At 51.0% G+C, this 17,211-nt stretch overlaps 1 protein-coding gene across 5 annotated transcripts in view; it reads left to right on the plus strand.

Moving 5' to 3' along the window:
- Positions 1-17,211, plus strand: part of GLI2 (GLI family zinc finger 2) — a 182,738-nt gene that overhangs the window by 70,428 nt on the left and 95,099 nt on the right. The window contains exon 2 of one of the 5 annotated variants that reach the window (XM_088022165.1): positions 1,126-1,161. The exons of the other annotated variants lie outside the window; for them this stretch is intronic. The gene's annotated coding sequence lies outside the window, so the exon portion shown is untranslated. The remainder of the gene's footprint in view (positions 1-1,125; positions 1,162-17,211) is intronic. 5 annotated transcript variants of the gene reach the window in all.

A 17,211-nucleotide genomic window follows, 5' to 3' on the forward strand; every position in this document is an offset into this window, starting at 1 on the left:
TTTGCTCCCTGGACACACAGCATGGGCTGGCTCCTTGGAAGGGGGCGTGAGCCTTTCACTCCAGGGATCCTTCCAGAGCTGGAGAGCCTGGCTCCTGGAGCCCGCACATGCCCAGGCCTCCCGCATGCTCCTTCTCCCCAGTGCCATTCTGCACCCAGCCAGCCACACCCGCCCAGGACAGAAACTTTTCTTTCCTTCGCTGCACCTGGGCTATCAGAAGGTGAGTGCTAATCAGGGGCTGATATGTGCTCTTATAGGTGCAGGTTTGCAAAGGACGTCTTTTGTTCTTGTTAGAGTAGCTAACCTCTAAATCTATTTAATACCCCTTCCCTGGTTGTCCATCATTATGACACATGATTTTCCAAAGGATTTACTATTAGTTAGCAGCACGGGGCTTTCTCCCTGGGGTAGCAGCTACTTGCAGTGAAGAAAATGCATGTTCAATGTAGCAATTTGTCTTTTTTTATATATTTATTATAAGAGTAAATGAGTTATTGTTGGAGACTTCAATATTATTGCAAATTAGGTGCTGCACATGGAGCTGGGCCCATTTATTATGTTTCTCAACTCCCACAGCAAGCACACCGGTTCAGGAATCAGCTTCCAGGGTGAGCTCAGGGGGACAGCATTGCCCAGTGCCAGACGCAGAGGAGACAGGGAGCCTCCTGTGCAGGCAGGAAGGGAAGCACCGTTTGTCATTGTGGCAGGTGGTCATCAGTGGGTAGACTTGACTGCTGGGGTCAGCAGGCCAGAGGAGGTGGTAATACACCTGACCTGAAGCTGTGATACCCGCCCCCATGACCTCCTCCCAGCCCATAGCTGTGGTCACGGAGGTGAGGTTGGGGACCTGTGCCTAGAGTAATGCCTCAGCCATGACCTTGCATCTGGAACAATGGCTGGGTTCTGATCTGCGGTGATCTCTTTCCCCCCAAAAGAGAGTGGTGGCTGGAGTCAGACTCCCCTAGGGGCCATGCACCCTGATAGACCCCCTGCTAGGGTGCTATGACTGCTTGGTCCTGTCCATTAGTCACCTGCTCGGTCCAGGGGTGGGCATAGGGGTGCAGGATGCAGGTAAGAGAGTTGGGTCCTTGCCAGCCAGAGGTGAAGTGCACATGGCAGGGTGAGCAGGCCATGTGCTATCGGTGCCAAGGAACAGCGGACGCAGGCCCTGGCACACAGCCATTCCCTGAGGCTGGAGGACCTGCAGGGAAGACCGGCCCCCTAGGCCAGTGGTCAGGAACACGGGCTTCTGGTGGCCGACCAGCCCAGATTGGAGTCTTGGTTTCGCGTCATCTGCTATCTGCATGACCGTGGACAAGATGCTGAGCCTTGCTCTGACCTTCAGTTTCTCTTCTGTAAAATGAGGCTGATAATCCACAGCTATCGTTGGGGTGAAATAAACCTGCATCCCTGAAACGTGCAGCCCAGTGCCTAGCCCATAAGAAGGGCTTAGAGGTGTTACTTGTTCAGTGACTACTCTGTGGGCTTTTCAGAACATGATAGACTAAACTTGAAACATTAATACTGCACTCCTTCTGATTGCAGTAGTAACATAGGTGAATGACAGACAAGAAGTACCACCCAGAGAAAGTTGCTCACCGTCTTCTGTGTCCGTATGTTCTATACAAAGGCCCATGTCCTTTTTTACAGAATGAGATTCTATTTGTTACTGCAGACCAATGCATCCTGCCCACTTAAGACCTCTTGTCGTTCAAGTTCTTGTATAACTACCATTCTCAAATCCCTTGGTCTTGGGACCTCTATACACTCTTAAAAATTATGGAAAACTTCAGGGGCGCCTGGGTGGCACTGTTGGTTGGGTTTGGGCTCTGGTCGCGAGCTCGGGGTCATGGGGTCGAGCCCCTCGTTGGGCTCCGCACTCAGTGCAGTGTCTGCTTAAGACTCTCTCTCCCTCTTCCTCTGCCCCTCCCCGCCTCTCTAAAATAAATAAATAAAATCTTTTTAAAAAAATTATTGACATCTCCAAGAGCTTTCCTGGGGAGCAGGGAATTTATATCTCTTGATATTGATTTATTGGTATTTAGAAATTAAAACTGAGAAATTTAAATGATATGTAAAGTCAATTTGAGAATAATAGTAATAAACCCATTTCACATTACTGAAAATAACACATAGCACATTATGAAAAATATTTTCCCCAACAACAAAAGCATTATAAGAATGTCATTGTGTCTTAGTTTTAAACACCTCTTTACTGTCTGGCCTAGTGAAAGAAACATTTGTTCTGTTCCCTGGTAGCCTCACCATCCAAATAACATCTTAGTATAAAGATAGTTTTGACTTTGTGGACCTCCTGAAAGGGTCTTGGGGATCTTCGGGGGTCCCCAGATTACACTTTGGTCCCCTCTTTAATGCCTACAGGGTGTTTTTGGACATTTCTGCCTGAGGCTGGGCTGTGAACATCCCTCCAGGGTCCAGGCTCCCTGGGCCCCTCATCTGACCAGACCCCCGCCCAGAGAGGCTGTACCAACCAGTGCATCTCCCTCCCCATCACTGTAACACGAGATGCACAACCTGTTTGCAGGCTGGGTGGTCACTGAGAGCATTTTCATACCTCCCCACAGGCACCTTTGGGTAGCCTGCCCGGGGTCCTCGGCTGCCCCAGCACCTTGCCCAGGTCACACAGACCTCTTTGTCCCAAGGTTGCTCCACAGAAGAAGGGGCTGTTGCCCCGAGGATTGGCCTAACCCACCCTGCGGCCCACTGCCTGCAGACCCCGACCACGAGGGGAGCACCCCGCTCCTGCGTGTCCCCACTCCAGAGGGCTCCAGGCTGCGGGCCGCCATCCCTACTGGCACCCTGAGGGCTAGAGTAACTGTGTGCAACCCTCAGTGCCTCCTTCCCCGAACCGCCCCTCAAGCCAACAGAGCCCAGCTTGTGCGGCTCCATGGGTCTGTGCAACGGCCCGTTTGCCTTGGCTTCTTTGGCCTCGTTTCTCAACTGGCTCACCAGCTCTTTTCAGAAACTGGCTGGGGCGTTTTGAAACTTTATTTTCCAAAGAGAAAAATTCCTGGACCTGTAGCAAGGAGAAAAAAAAAAAGTTATAATAATAAACGAAAGAACCAGTAGCCAGAGTAGAAATAGTGAGAGTTTGAAAATATTGAAAGTCACCAGAGTGTATAGCTCACCCGTCAGGGGAAAGGGCTAATGACGGGGGGCTGGGAGCTGGGCCCCCCACCCTCGTATGTGCATGTGTGTGCACGTGTGTGTGTGTGTGTGTGTGTGTGTGTGTGTGTGTGTGTGTGTAGCCCAGGCTGAGCCGGCTTCTTCCTGCGTCAGCATTTGGGGAAAGACGGATGTGCCCGGAAGCAGGCCTCACTCCTGTCTGTGTAAGCAGGGCCCACGTTGAACGTCTGCGGGTGGCATCTATCATCCATGACCTGTAGCATTGTGCTTGTTGTTTATGGTCTCTTGGCATGCATTGTTTTCTCGAGGCTGAAATATAGCACGCTAATGAGGTATCTCTCTGCTCGGGAGGATGCAGGCAGCTCGGAAAGACGCCTCGGCGGCGTGCTGACTAGCTGGTCAACAGCCACACGCTGTGGCAGCAGCTGTCTTTGCAAAGAAGAAAGAGGAGCGAGAGGTGCTAGGAGACACCCCAGCTAGGGCCTGGGGGTTTGGTGCTCGGGAGCCTGCGGCTCCTGTGCGGGGTCTGCCCTGGAGGTGACTTTCTTGGAGATATTTGTAGTTGCCGGGGCTGTTGGCCCCAAGGCCGGTCATCACGAGGAGGCATGGGGCTCACGGGGGTCAGGCTGACCTGGGTTTGGGTCCCAGCTTCTCCGCTTTTGTCCTGATGCTCTCTCCACTCTCAGGGCCTGTTTCCTCCTCCCTACAGTGGGGAGGTGAGACCGCCATAGTGGGTACTATGAGACTTGGTGTAACTGGCAACAGGCAGGCTGCTGGTGGTGACTGTGCCTGGCGTGGTGGCTTAACTTGGTGCGCGCAGGCTCCCCTCCGAAGCTGGGACCTGGGCACAGGCAGGAGCCATACCCGTCAGCGTACGGCGTGTGAGCAGGGTAGAAGCAGAGTCAGTATCTCTCCCTGACAGGCCCAGGGTGGACTCAGGAGCCTGGAAAAGTGGACCGAATCTGGAGGGAAGGCTTGAGGAACAACCTCAGGCTGGACATCTTGGCCTGGGGACTCGAGCTCTGGGTGTGAGAAGGGCCCAGTGCTGCCTGCTCGTAGGGAGGGTATATGGGGAAGGAGCTAAGGGACCAAAGTTCCTTTTGTGGGGACATGGCCCACGCAGAAAAGGGGATGCACTTGGAAGCACTTTGAAAACCGTTTTCAAGAGAGAATGTTTCCTTGGACCAGAAGAGATGGGATGGAGGCAGCAGGTCCCGGGTGGACCGCCCCCTACTTGTAGCAACAACTACAGTAATAATAGCTCCTGTTTATTGACCGCTAGCTATGGCTCAGGCCCTCTTCAGACACTGTCTTTCCTTTCCTCACAACCCTACGTGGGTTATTACCTCTCAGTTCTGTGCCATCAGTCACGATCCACATCCCAGGAGGATTCTAACGGCATTCTCCGAGCTGATTGTAAAATTCACATGGAGGAGAACTTAACTGCAAAGAGCCATGATTGCTTTGCGGAAGAAGACAGTAATCAGGGGTGAGGGTAGAAGGCCTGCCCTACCAGACGTTAAACCATGTTATAAAGCTGGAGGGATTACAGCAGAGCATTGGGTCAGAAATAGATAAAAGTACAACTGGGAATTTAGTTTTGTTTTTTTTTTATTAAGGTTTTATTTATTTATCTGAGAGAGCACACACTGGGTTGGGGGAGGAGTAGAGGGGGAGGGGAGGGGGAAGAATCTCAAGCAGACTCCACGCTGAGCACTGAGCTCGCAGCCTGTCACGGGACTCGATCCCACAACCCTGAGATCATGACCTCAGCCAAAACCAAGAGTCAGCCGCTCAACCGTAGGAGCCACCTAGGCACCCCAAATTTAGTTTGTTTTTAACTGTCCTACAGGCAGTATTAAGACAATATGTTATAGAGAGAAAATATTTAAACCCATACTTCATATGCTTTATAAAAGTAGGTTGAAAATGGATTCAAGAACTGATTTTTTTTTAAATCCAACTTAGGAAAGGGGCGCTCCTTCAATCACCCCAGCGCTTTGGTTACCACGGGAATTCCTAAGCAAGACACGGTGTGAAAGCCACACAGGAATAGATGGACACATATTCAGCTATACCAGAATTGCATACTTTTCTTCTGACCTTTTTCTTCTGAAAAGTTTCAAATGTTGAACAGAGCCGAGGACATTTTACATGGAAATTCCCGGCTCCTCATTCTGTCATTAACATCCCCCAATCCCTGTTCCGATCTGTCCGTGCCTCTCAGTCCCTGGTCCCCCCGATTTTTGATACATCCCAAAGTAGACCGTGGCCGTCGGTGAAATTGTAAACTTCTGTATGAAAAAGATGCCGTCAACAAAGTTCAGACAGGTAAGAGACTGGGAGAGAGTGTGTCCCGTGTCTGTAACACAACGGGAGGACAGAAACCTTGATGAAACAAAGACAAAGACTGCCCCATTAAAAAAAAAAAATAGAGGGCACCTGGGTGGCTCAGTTGGTTAAGCGACTGCCTTCGGCTCAGGTCATGATCCTGGAGTCCCTGGATCGAGTTCCGCATCGGGCTCCCTGCTCGGCAGGGAGTCTGCTTCTCCCTCTGACCCTCCCCCCCATGTGCTTTCTCTCTCTCTCATTCTCTCTCTCAAAAATAAATAAATAAAAAATCTTTAAAAAAATAAAATAAAATAAAATAAAATAAATAGATAAAATACGGGAACAGCTAATTAATAGAAGATAAACATAAGGAAATGTAATTTAAATAGGAGAAAAAAGCCCCTCGGGGCGCACGTGGGTGGCTCAGCCCGTTAAGCGCCCGACCCTTGATTTCGTCTCAGGTCCTGATCTCGGGGTCCCGGGATCAAGCCCCAGGTCGGGCTCTGCGCTCAGTGGGGAGTCTGCTGGAGATTCTCTCCCCCTCCCTCCGCTCTCTCTTTCAAATAAATAAATTAATTTAAAAAAGGAAAAGAAAAAAGCCCCTCAACCTTCCGAGTGTTTACGGAGTAGTCGTCAAATTGGCAAAGACTTAAAAGTTTAATGAAGAGCAGGATGAGTAGAAGTGGACCTTCTCCTGGATTGCGGTGGAGCGTCAGGTGCTCGGTCCTTCCAGAGGCCATTTGACAGCGTGTAATAAAAACTAGAACCCCTTGATCCAGCAGTTTCCCTTCTCAGGATCTAGCCGGGAGGAACAGTTGCACACGTGCCCAGGGGGACATGCGTGGAAAGGTCCCTTATAGTGTTGTTGGTAACAACAAAAAATTGGGAACAACCTGAAAATCCAGAAATGGTTAAGCAAACTATGGCATTTCCACTTTGAGGAATAGCACGCAGCAGTTAAAAGTGAATTAAATCTGTTTGTTCCGACATGGGACCATCACCAAGAAGCATTGTGAAGTGAAGCTATGACTCATGCAATGAAGCGTACGGAAGCTTGTAAAAATGACAGCCAATGTTTATTGGGTCCTTGCTGTTTCAGACTCTTTGTGTCTGTTACCTCTGTTCCTCAGCGTGAGTCTCTGTAGCGCTGTTATCCCCATTCTACAGATGAGGAAGGTGAGGCGAGCCTCGCCAGGATCCACGCAAGCTCCACCTTGCTCCAAAGCTGTTGCTCCTTACAACACGTTCCCTTTGTCCAGACACAAAGCAAAATCGTACCTGCGCACCGTAATTGCTCAGACTTGATTCCCTCTCCGCTCCTGGTTTTCAGACATTGCGCTTCATTTAAATTGTAGATTGAAAAGAAGGCGCCCTTGCAGATCAAACAAACTGCTTAGTGGCAAGCCGGGAGGAGAAGGGAGGGAAAAGGTCAGAGGCAATAATGCTTTGCAAAGAGGTGAGTGAGTGTTCGGGGCTGCTCCTCCTTCCTGGGGGACTGGCTGGAGGTTACCCAGGATGCCTCGCTCTCTGTGCATTTCTCCAGCAGAAAACACACTCCTCGGGGCAGTGTAATGGGAGGCTCTCCCCAGTGTCCTGCTGGGCATGCTCTGACCTGAGGGGTTCACAGAACAGCAAACTGGGGCAAAGCCTCGATCAAACAGCCACGCCTCCCCCTAAAGCTCCCCAGGACACTATCCTGCTACAAAGACATACAAGATCTCATCTCAGCAGAAGGAACGTCCCTTCCTGCGGTTTGAAGCATTCACCAGAGCGGGGCTGGCAGGGCTTGTCTTCTGAGGGTTTATAGCTGGCTGCGGAGGAGTGGGGTGGAGGAGGGATGCAGGCGAGCCGGAGGGCAGAGGGAGCACCTTCTCAGGAATGGCCTTTCTCCGTGGGGCCTGTGTGTGTCAGGTCTGGCCGGCAAGCAGGGAAGAGCAAGGCTCTGCTGGCTCCAGCTGAGGTGGGCTCTGGAAAGCCCCTGAGGTCAGTCTGGGGTGGGCCAGTGTCCGGGGGCAGGCCCCTGGGGTCCTGGCCAGTGTAGACCCACTCAGTGAAGTCTTGTGCTCTAGGGCCCTGTTTGCATGGCCCCGTCCATGGCCTTACATTTACTGGTAGATTCGTTGCAGAGCCCCCTCCCAAACCGTACAAGCTTCAGGGCCCGTGGAACCCGAACCTGCCATTCATACAGCGAGCCGTAGTATGTCGGGAGCAAGAGGTCAGAGAAGGCCTGGAGGGGCTCGGGCATGTGGCCTGGGACGCCTGGGCCCCGGGTATACAGGTGATGCACCTGCCCAAGGTGTGACCCCGCCCCCACCCACAGTGTGACCGTGGCAGTTGCTTCCCCAGCAGGCCCAGCATGGGAGGCCTGCTCCTGAACACTGCCAGGCCCGAGCGGGGGCCCACTGACCCCTCGTCCGTACTGTGTCAGCAGGAACTTTCCAAGGTTACACGGCAGACCTGCTGGACAAATCCTGCATCGCGTCCAGTCTTCAGGGCCTTGCACACAGACACTTGAGAAATTCTTTAAGTAAACTATTCGGATGAGGCTTAAAAATGACCATGCATCTTTCAAAAAAGCTATTAGGATATAGTATGCACACAGTAAAGGACACATCTTAAATATACAGCTTGGTGAAGTTTCAGCGTTGGAACACACTTGTGGGAACCAGCACCCAGATGAAGAAACAGACCATGGTCTGCATCCCAGAGCCCCTCGTGCCCACTCCCAGTCTCACCCCCCCGGGGGCAGCCGCAGTCCTGACCTCTGATAGCATCCCTTGGCTTTGCTTGCGTTTGTGCTTTATATAAATGGAATTATGCAGCGTGTGCACTTTTGTGTCTGGCTTCTTTCTTATGTTTGGGGGATTGGTTCATGTTGTTACATCATGTCGTGGTGTGTGTATTCTCATTGCTGAATATTCCTTTTTTGTGAATATAGCACAATACATGATCTGTTTCAGTGTCAATGAACATTTGGGTTGTTTCCCGTTTGGGACTGTTCTGTGCTGCTTGTGAACATCCTTGTGCAGTCTTGGTGAACATAGGCGCGCATTTCTGCTTGGGACTTACCCAGGAGTGAGACCGCGGGATTTTAGGTATGTGTGTGGTCAGCCGTCATAAATACAGCTTGTTGTCCAAAGGCGCCTCGGTTTTGATACTGGAATTTGTTACTAAAAGGTTGTTTGTTTAATTTTTTTTTTTAATTCTTCTATATTAACATCTAGGAAGACTGTTCAGGTTGAGATAATACGTTAAAATGTTGGCTGAGCCTGGGTCTCTGTTGGGAAGTGAAAGAATTATAACTCCAGAAAAATAGACGGAGGGGGGGGAATGTTCACTTAACAATGACTCACTCACCTATTCGTTCTTCCTTCAACCACAAATATTCACTGTGGGCTGCTCCCACCAGGGGCTGGATGAGAAGGAAAGAAAGAATCCTTTTCCCCTTATGATATTACACTCAAGTGTATTAGTTACTTTTTGTGGCCAATAATGGCTCTAATGAAGGAAGACCGTCTCTTTATACAAATAATTAAGACCAAGGAATGCTGCATAAACAGAATCATGGGTGTAGTAAAGTCACTAAGTGTTTAAAGACTTGGCTGAATAAAGGGGAAAGTTTAAATAAATTAATCTCCGTGGAACGAGACAGCATGAGTGCGCTAAAATGATATTTATGAAGAATCTTAATAACATGGGACAATGTAAAAAACTAAATGCGGAATACAGAATTATCCACATGGTATGAAACTGAGTTTTAAAACTCCTGTGCTAGAGCAAAAAGAAAAAAAAAGCAAGCTTGGCTGAGTTTTTCTGGTTTTCAGAATCTTTTTTCTGCTTGAAGCCCTCCAAGCTGCCGGCTTCTGGTGCAGGGATTTCACTTGTTAAGGCTTCTGTGTGCCCCTGTGCCCAGCCCCGTGCCCTCCCATGGCCGGCTTGGGCTTGGGCAAGAGGCCTTTAGCTGGACGCTGCCCTGCCTAGAGGAGCTCACAGAGAAAAGAGGGAAATGGCAAAAGATCTGGTTTTAGGGAGAGCCGAGAAGGGCCAGAGGGTCAGCTGCAGCCGGGACCGGAGGGGCTGTGGACCCCGCCTGGGAGCTCAACAGTTGGCCGGGGAGGGAGAGGGTGTGGTCAAGTTTGCCTGGTTCTCACGCTGGTGGGGAGGGAGAAGCCTGTTAGGATCCTGTGGCAGGCTCTCTGCAGGCCAGAGATGACCCGTGATCCAGGGTGATCCAGGGTGATCCAGGGTGAATGGGGTTCCCAGCAATATGTGGGGAGAGCCAGCATTAGTCAGCTGGCCTCGATAGGCTGGAAGGTCCTCTCTGAGGACGTCCATGTCCACTAGCTGGCCTCTGGCTGCAGCCCTGCCAAGGGCTCCCCGTCTGCGAGATTATCAGGCGGCAGTCACTTAACAGCCTGGGCTGTCACCCTGCAGTAACCCATAATTACTACTTAGGAGTTTGCGGATGAAAACCAGTAGATTCCAATTCAGTGTGTTAAACTCTGTTTGCACGCGCCCGCACTAATGAGGCGCTTTTAACCCACCAGAGCCACCCGGCCACGTGAGGGGGACCCTTCAGCCAGAGGAGCAAACCAATAATTTTTTTCAGCAGCTAGCTGTGCTTCCACAGGCGGCCGTTTTTCAGCATTTAGGATTTTACGGGCCACTTAAAATGCCCAGATGGAGAAATGCGTGTGCATTTTCCCATGTCTGCATATCGTGCGGGAGATGGGGGGGTGGGAATACATTGGAGCACCCAGAGATCCCGCTCCAGCTCCCCGCACCCCATCTGCGTGCACGGCATGGAACAGACGGGATGATCCTGGCTTTTCCACCTTCATGCCGTTGGGGGTCCCTTGAGGGGCAGGGGAAAGGGCTTTCTTTAAGGACGCTGAGTGCGAGGGATGGGAAGGCAGAATATGTTTCTCTCCACAAACAGGCAGTGCTGAGTGAATTCCAGCTCGGAGTCCACTGCCTGCATCCTTGGTATCCTCACCATGTTTTTACGTGAATTTCTAGCACCCAGCCACAGGGGCTATGCTAGGTGGGAATTTTAATTAGAGACCTGGCCAAACGTTAATTGCTTTCCATGCAGATTTAAAGCAAGGGGCCTCTTTGATTCCCCCCCTAATCTTTTCCGGACTGGGTGGGGCCTTCTTATCTGGGTCCGGCTCCACATTTCTCCTGGGCGCCTGGCATTCTCTGTAAGTCCTTCCCGCCCTCCTAAAATCGATCCCTGGGCCCCCCAGCTCTGCCCTCAGAAGGGGAACTCAGGTCACATAGGTGGTGATTCACAAACAAACACGAACCTTGTTATGCTCCGCTAAGAGGCAAAGCCTTTGGTTTCCCCATCCAGGCCATGGAACACGTCAGATGGGTGGGGGGGATGGAGAATAAGCCAGAAAACAGCAGGTAGGAGCTGGGTTAGGTCAATGGAGAGATGTTTGCATGTGAGAGAAATCATAAATGGCCAAATTATGTCTTTCTCAAGCAGAATTTGATATGTACTGATTTTGAAAAGGAAAATTTGGGTACTGGAGATGAAGTTGAGCACAATTTCATGTTAAATCACTGTTTTTGGCTATCGGGTGGTTCCACAAAAGACCCAGCACAGGTTCTACTTGGCTTCCTGGACCGAGATACTGATATTTCTACCCCAGGGAGCAAAACGTGAAACTAATCTTTTTTTTAAACCAACCTTAAAAGACAGCACCTGATGATGGGAAAAGCTACTTGTGTTACCGTGGTAACGTGACCACTCAGAGCCTCAGTTTCTGCATCTGTAAAATGGCGCCAAGGCATCAGTGTGTAGGATGTTTAGTAGGATTATCTGAGCAAGTGCCTGTGTTGGGTGTACAGAGGTCCTACTGGTGGTGTCACTTCCTCACTCAAGACCTTGAATGTGATGCTTTCGGGAAAAGCAGCCCAAATTCAGAACTTCTGGCCCTACTCCCCAGTGCCCTGTTGGAGTTACCCATGCCACACTCGGAAGACTTGAGGCTGGGACAGTGTCCAGCTTGTGGAAGTCCCAGCCCTCTCTGCTTCCCGGAGCCCTCCTGGAAGGGAGGAGGGGAGAGGGTGAAGGGGGGGCAGGTGCAGCTGGTGTCGTGGCAACGTGTAGTCACGAGGGAGAGCCCGGAGCCCCCAGTGACCCAACACCCAGACACAGCTTTGCTCAAATGTTCTAGCTCTTCCTGCTTAGTTTTGGGAGATTATGTTTCTAGGAATTTATCTATTTTTTTCTAGGTTGTCCCGTGTGTTGGCAAGTAGTTTTTTATGATAATCTTACAATAGTTTGTATTTCTGTGCTGATGGTTATTTCTCCTCTTTCATTTATGATTTTTGTTTATTTGAATCCTTTCTCCGTTTTTGATGAGTCTGGCTAGAGGTGTATCAATATTGATCTTTTCAAAGAACTAGCTCCTGGTTTCATTGATCTGTTCTACTGTTTCTTTTAGTTTCTCTATCATTTATTTCTGCTCTACTCTATTATTTCCTTTCTTCTGCTGGTTTGGGGTTCTGTTATTCTTTTTCCAGCTCCTTTAGGTATAAGGTTAAGCTGTGTATTTGAGGTTTTTTTTTCTTTTTTTTGCTTCTTAAGATAGGCCTGTATTGTTACATTCTTCCCTCTTAGGGCTGCCTTTGCTGCATCCCATAGGTTTTGGACTGTTGTTTTTTCATTTTTGTTTCCATGTACTTGTTATTTTTTTTAGTAGGCTCCATGCCCAACTCAGGGCTTGAACTTGCGACCATGAGATTAAGGGTCCCATGCTCTAATGAGAGAGCCAGCCAGGCGCCCCTGTTTCCATGTACTTTTTGATTTCTTCTTTGATTTCTTGGTTAACCCATTCATTGTTTGGTAGCATGTTATTTCACCTCCATGTATGTGTGGCCTTTCCAGATTTTTTCTTGTGGTTGATTTCTTTTATTTATTGATTTATTTTTAAGATTTTATTTGTTTATTTGAGAGAGAGAGAGAGCACAAAGGGAGAGTGAGAGGGAGAAGCAGACTCTGTGCTGAGCAGGGAGCCCGATGTGGGACTCGATTCCCAGGACCCTGAGATTATGACCTGAGCCGAAGGCAGACGCTTAACTGACTGAGCCACCCAGGCGCCCCTCTTGTGGTTGATTTCTAAGAGCCCAAGTGTCCACTGGTACATGAATGGATAAAGAAAAGGTAGCATATACAGAACATAGAATATCTAGAATATCTAGTAAGTATACAATGGAATATTATTCAGCCATAAATAAGAATGAAAATCTTGCCATTTGCAGCAACGTGGATGAGCTAGAGGGTATAATATTAAGTGAAATAAGTCAGTCAGAGAAATGCAGATACCATACAATTGCACTCATATGTGGAATTTAAGAAACAAAACAGATGAGCGAAGGGAAGAGAGAGGCAAACCAGGAAACAGACTCTTAACTCTAGAGGACACACTGCTGATTACCAGAGGGAAGGTGGGTGGGGGGAGAGGGGGGAAATAGGTGATGGGGATTAAGGAGGGCACTTGCTGTAATGAGCACTGGGTGTTGTATAGAAGTGTTGAATCACCATATTATATCCCTGAAACTAATATCACACAGTATGTTAACTAAATGGAATTAAAAAATGAAATAACATAAAAAAAGACAGCCTGCCCGGGGCCAGGTCCTTGGGGATAAAATGTCATAAGGGACCAGGAAGGCCCTACAGATTGATCTCAGACTGTGCCACTGTTCACGTACAGAGTGGGGGACGTATAGCTTAGAAATAAAATAATTCAGTTTATTTCAGGGGTTTTACTTGACCATGAGTTTACAGTGGGTCTTTCGATGGATGTGGCTGCCCACAGTGAGTCTGACCCTGGGGCCTTCTCACCTCTCCAAGGAGGAAGGGGGGCAGCCCCAGACTTCATTCCAGGAGCCACACTTCCGGAGGAGCCCCAGACGGGGTAGGGAGGTGAGCAGAGTCAGGCATCCCAGGGTGGGAGCTCCCGGTAGGCCCTAAGACACCTTGAGAGGAAGGGGTCCAGGCACCAAAGGAGGAAGCCAGGAGAATGATGCTCAGGTGCAAAGCACCTGACTGGGGACGAGGGGGGCCCAGGCTCCATTCCAGTCTCACCTGTGAAAGGCAGGTGTCCCTGAAAGTCCCTCTGGAGCTCTGTGAACCTGTGACATACAGCCAGAGGGAAGAAGAGAAAGCCAGAGAGGGGGCAGGGGCTCCAGTCACAGTGCAGAGCCCCCCCCCCACCCCCCCCCCCCGCCCAGGGGAGGCCTGGCCCCTCTTGCCTGTCTGTCATCTCCCTTGGTCTTCTGCTCCCTTCGGGGAGATTGCGATCCCACCGCCTTTTGAGACATTCCCTTGTGGGTCTTACTGACACTCTGCTTCGTTCTAGACCCTTTCTCACCTCTGGCACTGAGACACCTGGTCTGGCCTCACACCTGGGCTCACATCTGGCCCTCACTGGCTCTTTATTTCTTTTTCTTCTTTTTTTCTTTTTAAAGTCAGAGTTATTGAGGTATAACTGACGTACGGAAAATTGACATTTTTGAGCTTTATAGTTCTGTAAACTTCAACACGTGTGCAGTGTGTAGTCACCACTACAGTCAACATCTAGAATAGTCCCCTCTCCCCAAAATGTTCAGCCTGTCCCCTTGCTTTCGCTCTCCTACCTCTCACCGACAGCCCCCCAGAGCAACCTCTGTTATGTCCTGTGTCCCTGAAGTTTTGCCTCTTGTAGAATATCATTCCTACAAATGGCATCATAAAGCTTGTTGAGCTGGGGCTTCTGAGGGAGCAAGAACGGGTCCCTCCGATCCCCACGAGGGGTTGCATCTGCTTTAATGACAAAGCTCACACCGTTGTCAGGACGAGAAGGTAAGCTTGAATGTCAGCCTGTAAAGGAAGTTGTAATGTTTGCAGATAATTGCTGAGCATTTGCCACTCCTTCAATCCCCACACCAGTGGTAGGAGGGTAGGTATCATCATGATCCCATTTAACAGATCTCGGGAACAGTGGCTCAGAGAGATTCGGTAATTCACTAACGTTGCCCAGCTGAGATTTGAACCCGGTTCTGTCATCTTCACTGTCTGTGTGGTTCTTGAGCTGTGTCTTGGACAGATGCTACCTACTCGTGACAGGTAAGGCTCTGGCACCCGGTGGTGGGGGTAGAAGGAGGAGCCTAGACCTGCGTCTCCAGTCCCTTTCTCTCTGGGTGGTGGGCGGGGGGTTCCTTCCAGGTAAATTGTCTGTGCTCAGGCCCTCCCTAGGAGATGGACATGCTTCCGTAGGCCACCCCTGTGTTCCGTGTTGTATGTTTGCAAGGCCGCCACCTGAGGCCCGGGGTTGGGGGCATTCCAGGGAACACGGGCAGCTCACAGGAGGCAGCCGGCCAGGGCTTTGGGGAGAGTGAGGCCGTTCACACAGATGGTGTGGCAGAAAGAGAGAGGCCAACAGGGCAGAGCGCCGCATGTACTGGCCAAGGGGAAGGCTCAGGTAAAGGACAATATCACAGTCCTGGGACCAAGTGCCACTAAACCTTATGGGTAATGGGTTTTTCATCCCCTGGGTAATAGGAGACACCAAAAAATGAGGACATTACTTAGTGAGTCCCTCACCTCTCTGGCCCCATTCGGCAGACTCGGAGGAAGGACATTGCCCAGCATCGAGCCGTGTGTGGATTTAATGGGGTTTCCAGCTAAACCTTCCATCAAATTTATGGCTGCGCCTGTCTCCTGACCTTCCCCCTCTCACACATTCTTTTCGGAAATGAAGCTGTGTGCAGGCTGTGAGGTGTCACTTCCCCCACGTGGGAGATATACAGCTATGGGCCCGGGGGGAGATGCTGGATTTAATCAGGCTGGGTCCCCCCCCACCCCACCCCGTTCACCCGCCCCGAAGCCGAGTGACATTAGAATAGCCATCGGGGTCCATCTGGAGTGGACAGCGCAGAGTCAGGAGTATTTATCCCTCCAGCCACACGGCCGGGCCCAAACCTGTCCCACTGCCCTGGAGTGAGGCCCAACGTCTGCTCACCCCACCGGGCCAGAAAAGAGGAGTTGCTGCACCCTTTTCTTCCTCCTTTCCCCAACCTCTCTCCCTGTTGCTGTCCCCAGCCCACGCCCACTTTGCCTTTCTCCAGTTCCCATGCTGCTCCTCACCTCCCTCTCTGCCCATTTCTGGCTCACCCCTGAATGCCCCATCCCACCTCTGCCCATCCAAATCTAACTGCCCTTCAAGGTCCCGCTTAAACATCACCACCTCCAGGAAGCCTTCCCAGATTCCCCTTTCCCTAGCGGGAAAGATCTCCCTTCTGGGAACTGTGAGAGCACCAAAGGTCAAAGCCACAGGTGCGGGCCCCTCAAAGCCTGCTGCCTCTTAGAGTCTGTGGCTCCAAGTGGACTGGGCCTCAAGGGCAAGCCTGTGTATGTATATCCAGTTGCTGCTGGGCCTGGTCTACAGAAGGCACCCATGATTATGGACAGTGCCATTGTCATTGCCATAGCGCTGTGTCATCAGACCCCAGCCTCAAAGAGACTGCCAATCCCATTGGGCTTTGTGAATGCCCCCCATTGCGAATGGGGCAGGCTCGCGTCTCACAGACAGCCCCGCCTCACAGCCGGGAAGCCAGCGTCTGGGTTCTAGAATAGCCGCTCCCCTGCAGGTAGCACGTCTGCGCTGGAGCTGCTCCAGCCTCAGAACCCCACCCAGACCTTCTGACCGGGTAGGCAGTAGTATCTCCTGCCCCCCTGCGTTCCCTCCGGGTGTAACATGCGTTTTCCCGGCCCTTCCTGTTCTAACCCCGTGTTTGTCTGACCGGCTACCTCCGAGGGCTGGGTGGAGGCCATAGCAACAGGCAGCTGATCCAGCGCCCACTTAGACAGGCAGAGCACGCGAGGCGGCTGCTGGCCCAGGAGGGCGTCGAGCAGGTGGGCAGAGTGACTCAGGCTTGCGGCCTCGGGGGAAGATTAAAAATAACGGTGTCTCTGCTCCCTGGAAGCCGAGGGCCTCTGCTTTGCGCTGGAGGCGGAAGAGTCTGGTGGCACAGAACTCCACTTGGTCATGCATGTGAGGGAGGGAGGGGGGCCATTGTCATTAGCATTCAGGTAATCGTCACTCTCACGTAGGAGCATGAGCTAAAACTGTACTCTTCTGCCTCTGTAACTCTAAGACAATGAAAACGGGAACCAGTCCTGTTTGCTTGAGTCCCTATTGTATGCCGGATCTTTTTTTTCTTTTTCTTCTTTTTTTTTAAGTAATCTCTACCCCCAGCACGGGGCTCGAACTGCCAGATCTTTTTAATATACCGATCAGTACGTGCTCCTCAGACCGACCTCGTGAGGCAGGGATTCCTCGTCCCATTTTGCCAAAGAGTTTATGAAGGGGAGGGAATGTGATCAGACCTGTATTCTGGGAAGCTTGTGCTGGCCTTCCTGACGGGGGCACAAAAGTGGGGCGAGGGGGCAGGCGTGGCGGGGCCAGGAGGCTGCTCAGGAGGCCGCGGAGTCTGACCCAAGAGAGACGGAGGCCTCAGCCACATCTCGAGGCCAGGGAGGAATCCAGGAGGACCCTGGCCGAGTGGATAATGGTGCCTTCACCTCCCAGATGAGGGGACCCTGCGAGAGGGGATGCGGGGAGGAAATGCCGAGCTCTGTCTCTGTTGGACTCGTCCCATCCCAGAGGCACGGGATTGTACGGCGCTCAGAAGAGAGGTCTGGTCTGGGCCAAGACGCGGCTCCAGAAACACGTG

Source organism: Eumetopias jubatus, unplaced genomic scaffold (assembly GCF_037043125.1).
Source record: "Eumetopias jubatus isolate StellerSeaLion01/CBP00866 unplaced genomic scaffold, mEumJub1_p1.0 scaffold_3, whole genome shotgun sequence".
Taxonomy (NCBI): Eukaryota; Metazoa; Chordata; class Mammalia; order Carnivora; family Otariidae; genus Eumetopias; species Eumetopias jubatus.